Genomic DNA, 19856 nt, shown 5'->3' with positions numbered 1-19856 from the left:
TCTCGGTGGGTCTTACCCCTTCCCTCACGGTGTACAGCCCATCTGAGTGTTTGTACGCTGTTAATCCCAGAGTTCGTCGACATTTCCCACAAACGGTCCTGGGACGTGGGCAAGTGAGCATGTCAGCCTGATGAACGTAGGCCATGCATAACAGTAATAAAGGCATTTCAAAGATTACCTTCTCAAGCATATTTAAGGATAGAGGTGATAGAAAACAAGTTTCAGGAAAAAAAATTATTCTCCTGTGACCCAATTCATGGATAATTTATCCCAGAAAGCTCCCAGTCACACAAGTCAGCTTACACAGAACGGTAGCCGCATCCCATCGTGGGCAAACCAGTACCTTTGCATCTTGTCCTCATATCCTAGAAAGACAAGGTACGAACCCCTGAAAGGGTAAGTACTCATAAATATGGTCGTACAAAGTATGTCTGAGAGAAGAGCCGCGGACGTCACCTCAGAGGGTGAGACCACACCGCAGGTGGGACTGACCAGGCCGGAGCAGCTCTGTCCTGCGAGTCGTGGGTGGAGAAGGGAGTGCGCTCTCTCGGCCTCTGCGGCTGCTCACCAGTGCACGACCTCAGCCTCTTTTTACGAGTATCTTCCAACGTCTTGAAAAGCAATACGACAGGACGGCTCAGCCCCAGACATTCTCCCAAGATAATGGGGAGACAAACGGGGGGACCTCTGAAATACAACGTTAGCCTCCCTAGACCCCTCGAAGGTTGTTGTACCAAACTCCTCTCTCCTGTGCGTGCTGGGAAGCAGACAGCCGGTGGCTGAAGTCGTAGGGAGCCAGAGCGAGAAAGAAGCTGGGAGTCCGTCGCTTCGTTCACCCACAGGAAGTCAGGTGTTTCAGGGTCTCCTGGTGAGTCTGACACCCAAGGACCAGCATCCAGGTCTCCTGGTTGCTAGGCCAGCGACACCTGCCGCCCACGGCAGGATCGTTAGGAGCCTACGACTTGGGAGAATGTGGAGGTCTGTGTGGCAGAGACGGGGAAAGGGTCAGCCGGCCCGCCGGGAGGTCAAACATCCCCAGTCGTGTGTCCAGGAGGAGGAAGTCACTCTAAACACAGAAACGTCCTGACAAAATACAGAAGCGAGAGATCGAAGTGAACTTAAAGAAGAACGTCCCAGACAAGGATCCATCATTTAAAATCCATTTAAATGTTAAGTGCGTTGCCTTATCTTAAGGTCAGCATTAAGCTAGCCCTCTTGTCGACAAAATTTCTCTGTAAATATTTTTTATATTAACCTCTTTTGTAGCTAAAGTAACTCAAATGCCCAAATTAACCTTGCCCCCAAACCTAATCAAAATCTCATTTTTAAAAAGGGATTTTCTAAAAAGGTGCACGTGTACAAAGACAACAGCAGGCAACCCTCAGGCCCTGGGCATGGTGAGGGGAGACTGAGCCTCTGTGAAAGCTCATCCAGGTCCTGCCTCCGGGGGTCCCCCACCAGCATTGCTGGTAACTGCCATGGGATGAAGCTTCCGAAGAGAGTGATTACACTCTCTGTCTGATTGCTTGGGGTTGTGTTGAAGACGAGGAAGCAAGGAAGGCCTCACGGAGGAGGTGGCTTCAAATGAAGGCAAGGGTGGGCTCAGAGTGTGAAGTGTCGCGAGGAGGCGCAGTGTGAGAGGAGCACAGGGAGCAGTGAGATCGCGTGGGTGGGGCTCAGAGTGTGAAGTGTCGCGAGGAGGCGCAGCGTAAGAGGTGCACAGGGAGCACTGAGATCGCGTGGGTGGGGCTCAGAGTGTGAAGTGTGAGGAGGCACAGCGTGGGAGGAGCACAGGGCAGCACTGAGATCGCGGGGAGGGGGCCCTGCAGCCTGGGAGCCCCATCTGTTCCAGAAGCACTGAGATCATGTGGCAGGGCCCCCGCAGCCTGGGAGCCCCCCCTGCCCAGCAGAGGCTTGCATTTAAGATGTCCAGTTTAACAACCAAAATTAGGTCTCAGTAATTCTGTTCACCCCCATGTTTCTCAGCCGAGCTTCAGGTAGACCCGCATGTGTAGCCCACAGCAACGTTCATTAAATATCCTCCCCTGTGCATTTCTTCCATACCCCAGGGCTGCTCTGGAGACTCCTGTAAGCCTCGGCCAACATAACGTCCCACCCCCGGCTCTAGAGGCTCTTGTCCCTGTTCATGCAGCCCTGGGTGGATGGACGTGGCCCCTAACATGCAGCCAGGACAGCAACAACAAGCCTTCCCGTCCAGGCTGAGAAAACGTAATGACATTAGGGGATTCTCCGTGAATCCGGGGAGGGGAGATCTGGGAAGGCTTCATGTTCACAGCGGCTCGGCCTGTCACACAGGGAGCGGTGAACCCTTCAGTATGGACAAAGGAGGAGGCCGTAGCCCAAGGGTTTAGAACGAGGACAGGGTGGACAGCAACCAGCCGGACAGATGCCCAGTCAGAGCGGCCACAGGCCATCATGCCGGGGGTGTCGGCAGGGTCAGGGATCAGACGAGCAGCTGTAAGACCGTGAAATTGCGACACCCCTGTGTCCCCATGTAAATGCCTGCTGCTCATCTGTGTACCTTCCATTAGGATGGGTTTTGGTGAGTTCCTCTGCTGTGGCCCTGTCCCCTTAACTTACAGGACGGTGCTTCGCGTGGCAGCTCGATCCCCTGGGCATATGGCCCTTCCCTGGCATGCAGGTGACATTCACCTCATCAGCATCACAGTTCCACTTAGTCCCATCATCCCGTGCTGTCTTCTCCGACGCTTACTTAATGTTCACTCTGTGCTTTCTCAAGGCTTGTCATTTTTGTATTTCTTTATAATTTTTTAAAAAGATTTTATTTATTAGAGAGAGCACATGCACACAAGCGGAGGGTGGGGAGGAAGAAACAGACTCCCCACTGAGCAGGGAACCCAACTCAGGCTCCATTCCAAGACCCCAAGATCAGGACCTGAGCTGAAGGCAACTTAACCCGCTGAGCCACCCAGGCGCCCCTGTAATTCTTTAATTCTTCCTTTTTTGTGTGTAAAAATTTTTAAAGGCATAAATTATTTTTATACTTTTGCGCACAATAGATTAAAATAGCATAGGTAAGGAAAGACTCACGTTTGCAATGCTTACATCCACTCCTTACCTAGCGAGCCTCTCCTACCTGCGCCAATATTTCTATCTATAAAACATGGGTTTCAGATGGTCACTGAATGCTCGTGTGAGGAAACCTATAAACCAATGCAGTAGAACCTTGTGGAAATTCACCCACATATTTAAAATACAGATGTTTAGATTTCTTTCCAAATCTCTAGTGTCTGGCAGTGAGGCCCGATGTATCCAAAATACTGCGTTATGATGTCACATTTTGTAATGATTTTCCAGGAAATATCAATAAGCTTTTGGTTTGCACACTTACTGTTCTTCTCACTGACCCAGTAAGATGAGCGATGATAGAAATACCTAATATTTGTTCATCTCTCCACAATTTGTAAAACACGTTCCTTATATTTGGTGTTTATATTCCCATTTCTGATTCCTTGCAATTTCTACTGTAACCCAAAGAGACCTTAGAGTTACCTGCACTGAGCATACTGTCCCACACTTCTGTGCTTCGTCTTTGCTCCATGAACACCTGTCCCTTCCCCAGAGCTTCTTATAGGCAAGGGTTGATTTTTATCAGCCCTCCGAATGAGCTAGCCCAGACAGTGTGGACATGGCTTTGGATTCACGCTCAGAGCAGTATGTGTGATGGGAACTGATTCCTCAGCTGTCCTGGGGCACCAGCTCAGAAGCCGGGCTGCGTCTCCTGCAGAGCTGGGACACCACCTTCCCATCTTGGACGACCCCAGTGTTACGTTTAAGGAAAAGAGTACTCCCCTTCCATATTCGTCTCCTGGGGCTGCCATAGCTCATTACCACATTGCTGTACCACATTACCACCCAGCAAGAAGCTGGGTGGGCTTAGAGCAGCAGAAACACTCCCTCACAGTTCTGGAAGCCAGAGTGAGAAAGCAAGTTGTCTGCAGGGTTGATCCTCCTGGAGACTCCATGCCTCTCTCCAGCTTCTCGTGCTTCCAGAAATCCTTGGTGATCCCTGGCTTGTAGATGCATCACCCCAATCTCTGCCTCTCCCTGTGTCTCTGGACCCCAATTTCCCTCTCCCTGTAAGGACACCAACCGTGGGGAAGGACCCATCCCACTCCAGTCAACTTCATCTTAACTCGATTGCATTTACAAAGGCCCTATTTCCAGATAATGTCACATTCACAGGAACTGGGGTTAGGACTGCAACATCTCTTTTGGGGGGACACAACCCACGACACCTCCCTTGTGACTCAGATCACCTTCTTGTATAAGAAAGAGAGGAAAGAAACTCTATTTCTGTTTTTCTCGGGAACACACATTTAAGGGCAGCCACATTAGACTTGGTGAGAGACTGTTCCTAATGGCTGTGCCACTTTCTAGAAGGAATGAGAGGGGCCGCTGAGGAAAGCAATGGGATCTAACCCATGTTTTCGGAAGATAAGGCTGGCATGTTAGCAGAAGTGTACATTTTCTCCAGAAATTCTTCTTCCATGTCAGAAAGCAAAATGAATGCTCACGTCACACAGAGCTTTGAAAAGTAGTTGGAGTTTTCTCCTCCCCCGCTGAAGTCAACTGTGAGAGCCACTGAGCCTCTGAATCAAAGCAACCCATTTACATAATTTGAGTTTTACAATCATAGCCCTCGTTTAGAGAATTGGATTTTTCTTTTCAAACTGAATCCTGAGAGCATGATTCGTTTTCCTTCAAGTGTCTCAGAAGGACTCAGTCAGTCCTATTTCTAAAAAACACCTGAACTCCACCAGGAAAACAGGACCTATGCATGAAGCAGCGTTGCTATTTCTTTTTTTTTTTTTTTTTTTTTTTTTTTTGTGAGAGAGTGAGAGAGCAAGAGCAAGTGCGCACACAAGCAGGGGAAGCGGCAGGCAGAGGGAGAAGCAGGCTTCCTGCTGAGCAAGTAGCCTGATGTGGGACCCGATCCCAGGACCCTAGGATTATGACCTGAGCTGAAGGCAGACACTCAACTGGCTGAGCCACCCAGGTGTCCCAGCGTTGCTATTTCATACCCAAACAGTTTCATGCTTTTAAAAATTAATAAATAAACTTCTTTATCTTGGAACCCAAGATGGAACTCTAACTTTTCTTCCTGTTCTGAGTGGAAAACGGAAGAGCCTGTGTTATGAATCCTGCTGCTGTCCTGGCCTTCACCCTTTTCCGTGTTAAGCTGTGATTTAAGAGCAACTTGCCAGTGGTTAAGACATTCAGTCATAGATTCAGCAACTTAATTTATCAAGACAAACTTCTCCATCTTGAAGTCAAATTGAAACAAAATACAAGGACGTAAGCTTAAAATAAAGTGAGTGAGTCTACCTGGGTTATTAAATCCTCGGGGCTCTATCATCTCTGTCGCTGAAATGGAGAGCGATGAGGGAGGGAGTCAGACAGACCTGGCTAGAAGCTGGGCTCCTGCACTCGCTGGCTTTGTGACTTGGGCGTGTTGGTTAACCTTGATAAACCCTCCATTTCCTTATCCCGACAACTGGGGCAGCAGCAATACCTGTCTCGCAAAGTAGTTGTCAGGATTGATAGAGGTAATGCACGTAAAGTGCTTCGCATCGTGTCCGATGCACAGCAAATGTGTAGTAAGTGACAACCAGTATTATTGTGATCACGGTCACCATCATCATCATCATCACGCTCGTAATCGATGAAGAGTGTCTTAGATGTCCACGAGCTCCTGACTGAGCATCTGGAAGGTGGGGCTGATGCTACAGATGGTTAACTTCTGTGAAATTAACAAGCACATCCCTTACTCAGTGTTTCCAAAAGTGGGTGGCCATCTTCTTCTTCATTAGGCAGTGCCAGAAGCCCTGGGTCTGCCCTTAGACTAGCAGGGTAGAAAGTTCCAGAAGTGACTGTGGTTGCCAGAGCCATAGAACCTTTAGTCACCCCTCTGCTAGGCATGGAGTTGGAGAACCTGGTGGCTTCCGGAGTACATATGCTGAAGGGGCCCTCCACAGCCGGTCCTCCATAGAACTTAGGAAGGAACCAGATGTTCTTACTTTCTTCAGCACTGGATAATTTCCCTGTCTGCCATTTCCTCTCTCTGCCTTTACGCCTTCAGATGCCAGTTCTCCCAGCCACCGTGGCCATATCCTGACCTCGGGGGCTGTGACTGAGGGAGATATGCACACTGAGGTGCTGTGTTATATTAGTCCTCCCTGAGCTTTTGTCAAAACAAAGCCATGAATGGCAAGGATGAAGGATGGGTGTTGGCCTCACAGACCAACCCTACTTCACCGTAAGTCACTGGCTGCAGTGCTCTAGATAAGAAGGATGCTTTGGCCAAGTCCAGGCTCAGCGAGGAAGAACTTCATGAGTGATTGGTTGATCACGTCTGCCACACGAAGCAGTGAGGGAGGAAGTGGTGCCCACATGTCACATATCTGTTACTGGAAGAAATGGAAATGGCTACTGATCTTACACCACTACAGAAATTTTCCAGAGGGAAGGTTGTTGCCCAGGGTTTCTGACTGAAGGACAGCTGTCGGTCATACATCTTTTGAAATGAGGAGAACATAGCTCCAGATCCCTCCAGAGTGGCCCAGAGCTAACATCAGTTCACACCCAGTCCTTCAGTGCACATCTAAGCAGGTGCACCCTTTTACACCCTGGCCCAATGTAGGCATTAAATATTCTCTTTCTTTGAAACTATTTCAAATAATTATAAATAATGGTGCCAGAACTAGAAAAATAATAAATAATCTGCATCCTCATTGACAAAACTATATCATTAGCTTCAAACATACAGAGTGGTATCAATCCCCTACAACAAGATTTTGAAAGGGAAAAGCACATGGTTTGCTTCTCCAAGCTGCCTAATCCTCTAGACATCTCTTACACCAAGTTTCCAAGGCATTAACCTGGGCTGCCCTTTTTAATTTTGAGTTTGTCCAAGTGAATGCTTGGAACCAAGTTTCCGACTCCTTGGAGCGCTGCTAGTGTGTTTGTGAGGAAGAACATCTGCTCATTCTCGCAAACATTTGCAGCTACTCCCTCTGAGGCCGTGGGTACCGAGAACAAGGAGAGCGATTCTCAGGGCAGGTTACATCATTAGTATAATTTACATGACTACTTTGGAAGATGCTGACTTCATCAGTGAATGCTACCAGACTCCAAGCAAATCACTCAGGAGGAGCCCTGTTGCTCCTCAGTAACAGCCAAACGAGTCTCTCCCTTGGGAAAGAAACTTCTCACTTTCCCACCTGACCCCTTCTCCATCAGCAGGCAAGTGTCTGAGCTGTACCAGTACCAGGTGACAGGTACTTTCTGCAAAATGAAAAGTCTTTCCTGAAAATGTGCTCTTTGAAATGTCCATTGACAATAAATAGTACCATTCAGTGCAGTATAACTGCTCCAGGACCCACACTCTCCTTTCACACCCACTGCGCCGACTCCAGCGAGTTAAGAGCCTGTACCAGTCAAGTTTCCTTCAGGCTCTCTCTCCAGCCAGCCACTTTGCTCTGGACCACCCCATCACATTTCCTGAAGTGTATTTTTCTTCAGAATGGCTTCCCAAGCACATACGTTTCTCTGTTTTCTACATTAAATGGTAGAAGAAACATAAAATTAAAAAAAATAAATGGCACCACCGGGTCACCAAGAAGGCGGCTACCAGCAGACAGAACATTGAAGAATTTTTGAAAAGTAAATAGAAACAAATCGCATTGAGAGTGAAAACCAAAGCCTAGGATATGTAGCGTGATTGATGAAGGAATGATTACAAAAAAAAAAAAAAAAGTAAAAACAACCAACAAAACTAAAAGACTACCTACAGAATTGGAGATATTTGCAAATGACATATCTGATAAAAGGCTAGGATCCAAAATATATAAAGAAAATATATAAAGATACAACTCAACACCCCAAAAAACAACCCAATTAAAAAATGGGCGGAAGACATGAACAGACATTTCTACAAAAAAGACATCCAGATGGCCAACAGACACATGAAAAGATGCTCAATGTCACTCATCATCAGGGAAATGCAGATCAAAACTACAATGAGGCATCACCTCACACCTGTCAGAATAAAAAAAAAAACCCACAAGAAACAACAAGTGTTGGCAAGGATGAGGAGAAAAAGGATCCCTCGTGCACTGTTGCTGGGAATGCAAACTGGTACAGCCACTGTGGAAAACAGTATGGAGGTTTCCTCCAAAAATTAAAAATAGAATTACCATATGATCCAGTAATTCCACTTCTTGGTATTTACCTAAAGAATATAAAAACACTAAGTTGAAAGGATACATGCACCCCTATGTTTATTGCAGCATTATTTACAACAGCGGAATTATAGAAGTAACCCAAGTGTCCATGGACAGATGAATGGATAAAGAAGATGTGGCAAATATATACAGTGGAATATTAAAGAACGTAGAAGAATGAAATCTTGTCATTTGCAACAATGTGGATGGATCTAGAGCGTATAACGCTAAGTGAAATAAGTCAGTCAAAGAAGACAGATATCATATGATTTCAATCATATGTGGAATATAAGAAACAAATGAACAAAGAGACAAAATGAAAATAAGAGACAAACCAAGAAACAGACTCTTAACTACAGAGAACACACTGATGGTCACCGGAGGGTGGGGGGGGGGGGGATGGGTGAAATGGGTGAAGGGAATTAAGAGTGAACTTATCTTGATGAGCACTGAGTCATGCAGAGAATTGCTGAATCACTATACTGTGCATGTGAAGCTAATATGCTGCATGGTAATTATACGGGAATTAAAATTAAATGCTTAATTAAAAAAAAAGAATAAACCGACTCAACAAAATATATGCCCTTCCCTAAATTTTTGTATTTCAAAAGAAAAACTGAATAGAAGGATCATTATGTGCCCCGGTTTTCCAAGAAAGCCCAGATAATGCCTGACAAAGATCAATGGAGGCCTGATAAGTATTTTAGTGCCCTTCCCTTCATTCTCAAAAGTGTCCTAGTTTGGGCAACACTATGAACAAAACCCTACCAAATAGTAATCTGGAAGATCCAACAGGGTTGCCCAGAAGACCACAACTGGACAGAGGTGAAAACTCAAGGAAATCTTGAGAGATGTGAATAATAGATCTAAGAAATGCGTTCTGCCGTGTGGAAGTTCCAGGAGAGACTGGGAAGAATAAAACAGGGAAATAAACCAAGATCTACTAGAAGAAAATCTCACTGAGTGTTGAGTCATTAGAGGAGAAAGAAGTATTGAATGTCTTATAAGAATTTGGGGAAAGAGCTGAAGTTAATTCCTCCGAATGAAACAACAATTCAAAGGTTAGAAATTACAGAAGATTACAGGGAGGGGAACTATGGGAGGATTTTTCTTTCCTTTTCTCTTTTTATTTTAAATACTCTGAGTAGTATCAGACATCTCAGCTTCAAAACAACAGTTTAGGAAACAGAGGAACAAGGTCTGTAAGATACTGCTCATGGAAAACGATTTGTTACTTTTGTCCTGTCCCTGCTAAGCTCTTGTTCATAAAATGGTCGGGAAAAGAAACCTGGGGATGTTCAAATATGTAAAATTTACCATTTGTGCATCTGCTCTGGTAAAAAAAAAAAAAAAAACAACTATACGCAGATGCATTTAAACAAAAGAAGGGAGCTGCTCAAAGAGAAATACGAGGCAGATGATGAGCAAATTAACGTAAACTTGAACAAAATTATTAATCGTTATTGGATAAAATTTTATGCAGGTGTTAATAAAGATTCTTAAAACCGAAGTCCTTAAAAAGTTGCAGTGGGAGGGGCAGGAGGGAAAGTGAGCCCCCCACACTGGAGAAGAGCAAGGTGCATGCAGTTTCGTTGTGGGTGGGGAGGGGGCCAGGAGAACTGGGTGCTCACATCCTGAAGAATTAACTGGAGCCTTATCTTACACCACACACACGCACAACTCAAAATAGATGAAAGACTTAAGGATAAGACCTGACCCTGTAAACCCCTAGAACGCACGGGGGAAATTTTCATGACATTGGTCTTGGCGGTGATTTCATGGGCATGACACCCAAAGCGCAGGCAACCAAACCAAAAAGAAACAAGTGGGACTGCATGCATAGGAAAGCTGGTGCAAAGCCAAGGACGCCATCCACAGAACAAAGAGGCAGCACACACGGGGGGAGAAAATACTTGCAGACCACACATCTGACCAAGCATTTGTGTCCAAAATGAGTGTGGGCTGTGAGCCCTGTGCCCACCCCTGGTGCGGCTGCTGGAGAGTTCTGAGGGAGGCAGATGGCCCACGTGGGTAGGTCCCCAGAGCACACACCTGACATTCTACCCTGTTTCCTGGATTTCTCTCCTTTTTTTTAATCTTTATTTTTCCATTGTTCTGCTTTTCCCACCTATCCCTTTTAAGCCAGTTTTATTTTATCTCTGCATTTATATCTTTCTTCTCTGCCTTAAATCCTGTTTGCCGTAGACCCAGGGCAGACAAACATCACATAAGAGAGGAGGATGGCTGGCCAACCGACTGGCAGACAGAAACCTCACACTGCTCCACTAGCTCCGGGGGAGACCCGTGGTCAGGCCGAGCGCCTCGGACACGGTTAGCAGCCCTGCCTGCCTGTTGTCAGGCGCAACGTTAAAGGAACCTCAATATACAAAATAGATAAAAATGATGTCCCATTGGCATTATAATATTTTATTAGTTCAGAAGTGTAGCATGGGCTTTCCAGATCAATCCAAGAAGATGCTGAGACTGTTTTTGGTGAATTAGTAAATCTGAGAAATGATAAATTCGAGAATGCAGGTCAAAGTCATAGCCTTGCACCCACCAGCTTCTGTGTCCCAGAATTCCAGCCACACTCTCACAGAGCCACCGCTGCACTTCTGTTCTAAAGCCACTGCTGGAAAAAATGGCTGAGATATTCCTAATGTTCTTTCAAAGCCTATACAACTATTTACCTACACCTTCCCTCCTATTAGATGTCTTACAACCTCTGATGTCCAAGCCCATGAACTTTCTTTGATCCTCCCTCTCTTTCTCCTTCCTCTGAGAGCATTCTTTGCCTCTTTTATGCTGTTGGGTCTTGTTCCTCTCCCTCCTGGGCACTGAGCTCCCCAAAGGCAGGATCTGTTTCGTTGGCATCTACACAGCAACTGAATCACAGACTGGATATTTGTGGAGTTGATACGCGAGTGCCCGCTGAGCCCCACAGTGCTCCAGGGAGGCGGTGGGCGCCGTGTGTGTAGGAGGCATGGAGACAGGTGCAAACCCTCGGGGGCCGGAGCCCGAGGAAGTGCCCTCTCTTTTTCCCTCCCTCCCAGCACGTCTCTGCCCACGTCTGCTCCCCCTGTACCAATCCTCTTGGCACTCTCTGTCCCCTCACCCTGCTTCGATTTCCCCTTAGCACATCTCACTGCTGCCATGGATATTTTTGTGTATGTGTTCCAGTGCCCATCTTGCCCGTAGAATGTCAGCTCAGTGAGGAACTTTGTTTCACCCAGCACTTGGAGCCCAGCGCCTAGAACAATGCATGGTGCATAGTGGGTTCTCAATAAAGAAATGTTTTTGAAGGAATGAATAAAAGCTCCACCAAAATGCTACAATTGGAGGCCAACATAGACCGAGTTCAAAGTCATAATGATACTCTAGAACTTCCCAGAAAAGAACTCATGTGCCCTTTTTAAGGTGTTATGAAAGCTACCTCTCATGATGTGGAAAGCCACAATACTCTTCAAGACATTATTTCCTGCCGTCACTCATAAAAGTATGCTTACAGGATATGAAAGTATAAGCAGTGATTTCCTTTTTCAGGCGGAAATGTTGTAAACGAGGAAAGAGGTCCCAAGCAATAAAAATAATGCAACACACAATTTTAAATCATATCTTTAACATGCAATAGATGGGTCTGAATGAATTTTCCAAGTGACCGTAGACCTTTTTGGCAGACTTTACAGGATTCTTCAGAGAGAAGCCCGGGGGCCTGTGGATGAAGTTTCAGGGAATTGTGTCAGCACATAACACAAGGAAAAGCCATGAAGGGATGTAAGCATCGTTCCAAGGTTCTAGCTGTATGTGCCTCGTAGGTCCACACAGTGATGATGGAAGCTCCTACCAGGAGTTCTCCAGGCGGAAACTAGGTGGTCAGTGACAGAGATGTCTTAGGAAGATCCCTTTGGGCTTTTGGGGACTGTATGAGCTCATCTTCTCACCAACATAAGCGTCCGTGATCGTTCTTTTCCAACACTGATTCAGTAGAGCCCCTGTAAGGAGCATGCTGGCATCCAGGATTCGGCACCTTCTCCAAATGTCAGGGATCTCTGGCCGCATACAGTGGCGCTTATCTTAACCCTAAAAGACTGCACACGTTGAGCCATCTGAAGTACATTCTGAGTCCCATCACAGAAACGCACTGGATCTGTGAAGTCAAAATTTAGTGTTAGGCCAGTTTTATTGAGTTGCCTTTTGAAAATGTGATGATTGTCAGCTAATGGGGTATGACATCTCCGAGACTCAGCAGCAGCCGGCAAATCTCCGGAGGTCATGCCTTAACCGTCCAGGGTAAGCTGTATTTTGCTGCCTCTGCCTCACCCTGCCTGCCTTGGACAGGACGTGACTTCAGCTCTCTGATTGTGTCAGAGCCTCATTTCATAATCTGGGGGGTTTTTTTAAAGATACTCGGACAAAGTCAATTTTATTTTTCCACTTAGTGGTTATTTGTGAAAAGTTTGTTTTCTAGATGGAGCTCAGGAGGCATTGGCCCTGGACTGAAAGAATCCTCACTGTAAACCATACTGCTGGCCTCTTTTGACCACCAGCAAAATATCCATCCATCTCTCCTACCCAGGTTCCAATAGTAGGTGATGTTTTTGTTGTAAACCAGGTAACATTAATTGCCTAGCAGAGATGAATTACAAGTGTTCAATTGGAAACATACCGCTGGCCCTCAACAAAAGTTTCCATTTTAGATAAGACATAAAAAGAATCGATCCCAAACTTAATTATTGATGCTAATGGAAAAGAGAAGGAATAAGGGAGAAGAAATGCTTGTCTAGCCCTGAGTTTCTGCTCCTCCCTTTCCTCACTGTTGAAGAGAACATTTGCATACATAGACGCTTGGTGGCACAGGGAGGGAAAGTCTGTGAGTGAACCCTGCTTTGCAGATTATAATGGAGAGGTGGGGCCTTTAGGGCACTGGAGAGAACATCCCCAGTCTGAAAAGAACAGCTGTTCCTCAGCTCCAGTACCAGTTGTCACCATTCAGAAACTGATTTCTGGATGCAGAGCTTCAAAACCCATGTATATATTTTTTTGATGTAAAGTTCCATGATTCATTACTTGCGTATAACACCCAGTGCACCATGCAATACGTGCCCTCCTTACTACCCATCACTGGCCTATCCCATTCCCCCACCCCCTCCCCTCTGAAGCCCTCAGTTTGTTTCCCAGAGTCCACAGTCTCTCATGCTTCATTCCCCCTTCTGTTTACCCCCCCTTCTTCTTCCCTTTCTTCTCCTACCGATCTTCCTACTTACGTTCCATAAATGAGTGAAACCATATGATAATTGTCTTTCTCTGCTTGACTTATTTCGCTCAGCAAAACCTGTATTTTTATATAAAAATTGGATTTCTAAATATTGGAAACCAACTACAATTTGAAACATGTTCCTTTTGGCTAAGCAGAGCGTTAGCGGGCTATCCCGGGCCTACAGGTGACCAGTGATGTCTACTCGAAGCAACACACTGGATTGCCAAGGGCAGTTTCTTATTGGTTTTTGGTTCCAATTATGAGCTTCCCTCTTGGTTATCACTGAATAACCAAAGCTTAAACGGCCAGAAGAAGCCATAAGAGAAGTGGATACATTTAAGTCTCAGGGTTCTAACCCTGAACACTCATGAATCCATGACACTTTTTAAAACTGATCTGTAGGAATATTTCAAAGGTCTTTGTACTTAATCCATACCGTCCAGCATGGTTGAATAAGGCAGCTTTCATATTAATAAATTCTTCCCATTATACCATACGTAAATTGTCTTCAAAGATGTAAGACTATCACTTATTCTTCTAGCTGTAAATTGATCTTTCTTTGCTGCCTCGGGGAACTCTTTGGCACTGTCAGTGTCTGCCATCGTTAACTTGAACCATTGCCCGTGTGAGGAAGAAAGTTCTCACAAAATGAACTGCGGTGATTGTTAATTCCACTTTCCTTGCTCTGTTGTTGAGGAAACAAAGGCACAGAGCTGCTATAGACTTAGGCAAACCACACAGCCAGTCAGTAGTTGCAGCACCAGACCCCTCGCCATCTGGCCGCCATGCTGGTGTTGCTGTGAACACTGCTTCGCGTGTATGTCCTGCTTAATGTCATGACTGGCCACCGAAAGTTTTGTGTGCTTGGCACATTATACCCAAAGAAAAAGCAAAAGAGGCAAACCTGGAAGATTTACTAGGGAAAAAGGTGAAAAACAAAGCTCAGAAGTCACGTTTGTATTCTCATAAGTTCTGTTCATGTCATGCACATTAGTTACATAGCTTCAAAAACGGGATGGCTCACGTTTGTGTGAGAATATAGAAGATGGACTTTGAGCCACTTGTCCTACTACCATGAGGATTTTTGCATGCTAATAATGAATCGCTGTTAAAGAAATGAGTCCACAAGAGACCTACAATTAGGACGGGGTTTTGGGGGTTTTTTTTGTGTGTGTTTTTTAAGATTTTATTTATTTATATGACAGAGAGACAGCCAGTGAGGGAGGGAACACAAGCAGTGGGAGAGGAAGAAGCAGGCTCCTAGCGGAGGAGCCCGCTGTGGGGCTCGATCCCACAATGCCGGGATCACGCCCTGAGCTGAAGACAGACGCTTAACGACTGCGCCACCCAGGCGCCCTACAATTAGGAGTTTAGCCCGTATCCAGCATGTGAATGCACACTCGTAAGAATGGGGGCTGCGAATAATCACGTAAATTGTGGGAACCCTATACATTCTGCACTCAACACAGTGGAGAGTTTAATCCACCAAACATGAAACGACAGTTGTCTTCTGCAGTGTTGTCCAACAACAGAAAAAGCCAAAATAGCCGCAGAATGTGGGGTGGGGGAAGGAAGGATTGAAAAAATGAATTCAAAAAAGGAGCAAAACTTCTTACAAAGCGTTTCCTTCAGGAAATATGGTGCCAAGTAAGTCGGCAACTTTTTTCTCTCCAAGGAGACAAAGTAGGATCATCCATGCTCTTACAAGTCACATTCTGAGAAAAATGAGCACAGACATCTGGCTAAACGTTACATCTGCTTTCGCTTCTGTTAATTTTTTTCCCAGAAGAAGGTATTAGATCATGTTAGACAGCTATTGGATGACAATTCAGCACTTGAAACACATTTTTAAAAGCCGCTTATTTTATGCTTTGTGGCTGTCGGTCCATATGTGGACGTGAATATAGGGAATCCATAAACACAGAGTAACTCCATCCTGCGTGGTGTACTTCCCAGCAGAATCACTAAAGTGTCCGGGAGAAGCACCTTCACCTGCTGCCTCACTTCCCTAAGACAGGCTCTGACTTGCACCTCACTCCTCCATCCAGTTCAATGATTGAGCAGCTGCTGTATACCTCTAGGTGCTGAGGAATCAGAGAATTAGACAGAGGTCCTGCCTTGAGGGACTCATGTTAAGGGGGGAGCACCCTTACCAGAAATGCCATTTCACGTGATCGATGCTGCTACTGAGATGTGTGCAGGGGGATGGGAGGACAGGGGAATCCTCTATGTGCTAAAAACGTTGCGGAAGCCGATTGTATGCATTTGAATAAGCCATCGTCCTTGACCTCAGGGAGGTCACAGACCCCTGGTGAGACTCTACCTAACAAACATCCATAGATCCAGGAGGCCGCTCTAAAAGTCCAATAGCTCACTGTCTCCTTCCTCACTAGCAGAGCCACCACCCATTCTACAGATGAGAATGTTAAGACAGTTTAGACAACTTGCCCGAAGCACATAGTTAATTAGGGGCACAGGCGGGGCTAGAATCAGTATTATTTTTTCCACACCTGAATTCTCCAGGTGCCGGTGAGCACCACTCTTGCTGTCTCTTGTGCACGAGGACAAACTAACTTGCGCTGATGGTTTTCCTCCAGTGCTTCTCCCACAGACATGTATACCGAGCCCTAGTGAAGCTCCAGACACAGGAGGCACAGCAGCCCTATGTGTTCGTACCTGCCTTCCCAGGCCTGCTACGGGGTCAGTGCAGTACGGGCATTTGCCAGTGTCTGCTGTCCCCTCCAGTGTGTAAATCACACCACCTGCACTGAATCTGTCCACCACCGAGTGCAGCCACAGAGACAGAGCCAACCAAACCGAGAAGTCTCTCTCTGATGCTGACTATCTGCCAGATACTGACTGCAGGCTAGGCATGCAACGGTGAGCAAGACAGAGTCCCTGCCCTCAAGTAGCCCAGAGTCTAGGGACCTTAACCACGTTGTGAAACCCGTCAAGGGGACAAGCATGGCAAGGGAGCCAGCAAGAGCCTCAGCTGGGATGGGCTACCTCGGCCACATCATGGGTGTGAACTGGTCCCTGTGCTCCAGGAGCTTACTGTCGAGGAGACAGACACCATCAACTGGAGAACAATAAAAGGCAGAATGTAGCCAATTATTTGGGAAAGACTATAAATGCTGTAGGTAGCCAGGAAAGAAGGCGTTTGGTAACTTGGTAAAATGGGGAGGAAAAATGGTAGATGGTCTTTCACCAAGGAGGAAGCAACAGAAGGGACTTCCTTGTGTCTTGGCTGCCTTGTCTATAAAATTGAGATAGTTATAGTACCTGCCTGGTACTATAAAAAACCTTAAATTACTTATTATTCATAAAGCATTCATAGCAGGGCCACTTAGTAGTAGTGGTGTTGATGATGCTGCTGTTCTTCATCACTGATGATGATGATGACAGCGTTATCGATGACTGTGATGATGGTGATAAGGTAATGTGACTGTGATGATGACGTTGTTGATGATGGTGCTATTGATGAGAATGGCTCTGTGTCGTTAATGACGTTATTGTTGATGGTAATGATGACAGTGTTATTGCTGTTGTCCATCATTGATGATGTTATTGTGGATAATGATGATAGTGTTATTGACAATGATGATGGTGTCGATGATGGTGATGTGATTATGATGGGGTTGATGACAATGGTTTTTGTTATTCATTGATGATGTTGTTGATGATACGACAGTGTTATTGATGATTATGATGATGATAGTGTTGTTGATGATGATGGTGTTGATGATGATGGTGTTGATGATGGTGACAATGATGATGTTGTTGTTGTTGTTGTTGCCGTAGCTCTGATTCATACCTGAGAGGTGGGGCCTTCAACTATTGTCACCTTTCCCCTGAAGTGGGAAGTACTTTCACCTCTTGTTTCTGATGACTGGTGATGTGAATTTACATAGAGGTCAGTTATTAATAGCTATTATATTTCTATTTTGTACAAAAATTAGGCCAAAATGACCAAACTTTATCATGGAATGTATCTGTAAACAAAGGGTTTTTATTTACTTTCTGAATATAAGAAGCAGTTGGTGGTGGCCTTCACGGTTAGCTGAAGTGAATATTGAAGATCTGGGCCAGGATCTGGACCTTTCTAGATAGCGTGGAAGGTGTGCACATCTTCATGCAGAGGGCAAGAGGGAGTCTGTCCTCAGAGCACTCAGCCCAATAGACCACCTCGACTGTTTCCAAACCGAAACAAAATGAAGAAACACACAGATGATGAATCTTACTTTGCCTGGGCAGGCGGACCCCAACATCCCCCACATCTTAAGCATAGCATCAAATTTCAGTCTCCTTGAATTCCCAGCTGCTATCGAGGGGTGTTTACACACCCCTATAACAGCGTCTATCTATTTCACTCTCGCAATGGCCAAGAACTGCAAAGACTTCATTTAGTCCTTACAGATGGCATAGCTGTCCATATTTTACGTGTGAGGAGACCACGGCTCAGAAACCGGGGTCGCGTGGTTTTACATAGGTGATCTCAGACAAGGTGAATGTTATGCTCTTACTTTTCTATACTCTATACTTCTTAAGAACGTTGTACTCTGTACTTCTTAAGAAGTAAAGCTTAATTTATTCATTGCCAAAATGATCATCATTTGTAGGCCTGGGAGCAGAAGAGCCCCTTTTTTCTCTTATGTGATTTGGAGCCCTTGTCTACAGTCACCTCAAGATTCTAATGGGAGCGTGCTCAGGATAACTGCCATAGGGCACAAGTACCCAGAGGGAGTTTGTTCTGATGGTGAGCTGCATCTGTGCTGTACATCATTGGCCTAGGGGTGTCTCAAATTTAGCTAAGTAACATGTATATGGGAAAGTTTCTCTGGGGAAGGGGAAGGAAGGAATGTCTTATGCAAAGAAGGTCAGTGTGTACCATATGTGGCTTTTCTGACAACAAAGTAAGACCTACCTCTAGGTCCCTATTGTGGGTTGAATTGCATCCCCTCCCACCCTCAAAATATAATATACTGAATTCCTAACCCCCAGTACTTTGGAATGTGACTTTATTTGGAAATAGGATTGCTGCATATGTAATTAACGGAGATGAAGTCATTTTGGAATAAGGTGGGCCCTTAATCCAATGACAGGTGTCTTACGAGAAGAGGGAAAGAGACACACAGGACAGAAGATGCCGTGTGACAACAGAGGCAGGTGGACCAAGATGCAGCAGGGACTGCTGGCCACCACCAGAAGTGGAAGGACCCTCTCGGGGAGATTTCAGAGGGGGCCTGGCCCTGCTGACACCTGCATCACAGACTCCCAGCCTCCAGACTGTGAAGCAGTTAATTCTGTTGTCCTAAACATGCCAGTTGTTGGAACTTCGTTATGGCAGCCCTGGGAGACTGATAGAGTCCCCAGGCAGAGACTCCTCCAAACGGTTCCTCAACCACCTAAAATCCCTTTGACTTAAAATCACTCTGACTCATTATCTTAGAGCAGCGGTTCTCAGAGAGTGGCGCGCAGGCTCGGCTAGACATGCAAATTCACAGGCCCCATCACAACCTATGGAATTGGAGACTCCGGAGTGGCCGCCCGCCAGACCCTGCCTTTCCGGGCCCTCCCGGTGATCTTGGTACAGCTGGAGTTGGATAGAGAGGGTACGAAACACCGTCTCCTTGCTTCCAAGATAGACTTCTCACATTGTTAGTTTTCCTGAAATCAACATGCATCTTGCCTTCTCTGTAAAACCGTATTTAAACCAGTGGTTCATCTTGCAGTCATTGGTGTGTCAGAATCCGTGAAAAAGAGCAAGCACAACATCCATCCACAGGGCGTACTAGTATTGTCTTGTTCGAGAAGCGACGGCTGAGGTAGAAGTGACTCCTGGTGGCCTGTCATCTTGAGAAGCTTGTGTCCTGGGCAGAGGGAGTGTAATGAGCACCTCGAGACACACTGTGACCTTCAGAAATGCTTCCCGGGAAGCGTTTAAACCCTCCGTTCATCTCTGAGGCGCCAGAGTCAGCCTGAGGCCCACCTTCTGGGTCCTGCTCTTATTTAATCACCGTGAGCTGCATTTCTGCCATTTCTGCTGGCCTTTCGGGAGCTCTTGAAAGAAGCTTTGCTTCTAAGACAGACCCCTCGCTTAGAGAGGGGCCTCCCGACCGAGGGAAGTGATGCATTTGGTTGACTGGTTTTCTTCTCTCTCTTCTTTAAGTATTTCCCTGTGCAGCATGCCGACTCCATCTCCCCCAGGCCCAGCCCACTTGGGGAACTGAGTCTTCAGATACAAAGAGTGTGCGGTTAGGGGGCTGGTATTTAAGAGAGAACATCTGCTCTGTCACACTTTATCAACGCAGCTGCTAAAGCAGGAGAAAATT

General features: G+C 46.0%; 1 protein-coding gene across 4 annotated transcripts in view; it reads left to right on the top strand.

Annotated features, from left to right (window-relative positions):
* Positions 1–19856, top strand: part of DPP6 (dipeptidyl peptidase like 6) — an 889057-nt gene that overhangs the window by 821159 nt on the left and 48042 nt on the right. The gene's annotated exons all lie outside the window — the stretch shown is intronic.

Source organism: Ursus americanus, chromosome 3, assembly GCF_024610735.1.
Source record: "Ursus americanus isolate L20-20 chromosome 3, mUrsAme1.1.p, whole genome shotgun sequence".
NCBI lineage: Eukaryota > Metazoa > Chordata > Mammalia > Carnivora > Ursidae > Ursus > Ursus americanus.
The sequence above is the reverse complement of the archived record's forward strand: the minus strand, read 5'-3'. Positions and strand labels throughout refer to the sequence as shown.